This window comes from Colobus angolensis, unplaced genomic scaffold (genome assembly GCF_000951035.1).
Source record: "Colobus angolensis palliatus isolate OR3802 unplaced genomic scaffold, Cang.pa_1.0 Scaffold246, whole genome shotgun sequence".
NCBI lineage: Eukaryota > Metazoa > Chordata > Mammalia > Primates > Cercopithecidae > Colobus > Colobus angolensis.
This window is the reverse complement of record NW_012115666.1, coordinates 1793011-1794365: the sequence shown is the minus strand read 5'-3', so window position 1 is coordinate 1794365 and position 1355 is coordinate 1793011. Positions and strand designations below refer to the sequence as shown.

The following is a 1355-nucleotide window of genomic DNA, read 5'->3' as shown; positions in this document are numbered from 1 at the left end:
AGGAACGCCAGCGTGAGCCCCCTGCTCGCCGCTGGGCGTTGCCCCTCCCCTGGGCCACCCTAGAGCCCCTTCCGACGCGGGAGACGGCTCCTGAGCAGCGGCGCGGAGCGGGGAAGCGGCGGTGGGGAAAGGGTACCTGGGGGAAACCCCATCCCACGTTCCACCCAGAGGGAATGTTCCCGAACAGCTAACCACACCCAGCGCCACACTCATGTTACCTTCTTTATAAAGTCGTCTGGGTCAAAACTGCCCAGAGAAGGAAGCGAACGAAAAACAGGTTTTTAGGGGGTTTATACTCACAAAATTGTCTTTTTTCTCCCACTAGGTATTCCCTCTTGACCATCATCTCGCTTGGGTTGTCACCGCTCAGGCCTTAGTGTTTGGTCTGTGACCCTTCCACTAGTACTAGCAACGGAAAAAGTGAAGATTCCCGGACGCCTTCGGGTGTGATCTTCTAGCCTGGGCAGCTGCATTTAAAACAGCGCCTCAGGTGACGCTCAGGCGCACTGATGTTTGAGAAGCCCTGTGAGGCGGTACCTCCTGGAGAGAATGCCACAAAACTAATGACCTACAAGGAAACCGTGCTAGGAAAGTCTAAAGTAATGGTTCTTAACTCTGGCAGCACCTGCCATCCATTAGAATTATTTGGAGAGCTTTTAGAGCATTTAGATACCAGGGTCCCACTTGCAGAGTTCAAACTGAACTTGATATTTTTTGTTTGTTTTGAGCTTCCCAGATAATCCTAATACAGTATACAGCCAAGATTGAGAACGGTTTTCCTAGAGTCATGTCTCTTCGTGTCTTCTTAGCGCTGGTGTCTGGGAAAGGAAGCTCCTTCCTCTGCGCCTCTCCCAAATGCCGTCAATAAAAAAAACAAATACATGAACGCCTAAAGGAATGCCCACAGCTGAAATTGATTTTAACCAGAACAAAGAGTCACCTTGAAAAAGGTGATGAAGATACCCTACTGCCACCTGAGCATGGAGCATCTTAACTGCAGGAAACATCTTCATGAGCCAAAACCTCTTAGCTGAGTTAGAAACTGACAATAGGTGACCCCTTTAGAGGAATATTCTACTATATTCCAAAATGATATTTTTGTTATCTGCAACTGTTATATCTGCAGGGTCAGACCAAAGCATTCAGAAGCTGAGGCTATGTCGGATGTCAGCCCTGGTTTTGCAGACTTGCATCACTGTGCTCTGATCTTCTAGTGAGCTTAAATAACCATAATTGGGGACAGGGACAGGAAATTCCCTTTCCTGCCCATTTTAGCTCTCCTAGTAGAGTTTGCATTCTTAGACTGGTGGACTGTAACTTCTACATCATTTGCCTCTAAGGAGGGTCTCCCCTAG

The 1355-nt window shown here is 48.3% G+C and overlaps 1 protein-coding gene across 2 annotated transcripts in view; it reads right to left on the bottom strand.

The window, feature by feature from the left end:
* GOLM1 (golgi membrane protein 1) overlaps positions 1-480 on the bottom strand; it is a 74085-nt gene extending 73605 nt beyond the window's left edge. Inside the window, exon 1 of one of the 2 annotated variants that reach the window (XM_011945889.1) lies at positions 301-480. The gene's annotated coding sequence lies outside the window, so the exon portion shown is untranslated. The remainder of the gene's footprint in view (positions 1-300) is intronic. The other variant, XM_011945891.1, reaches the window with a different exon arrangement.
* Between the last annotated feature and the right edge of the window lie 875 nt (positions 481-1355).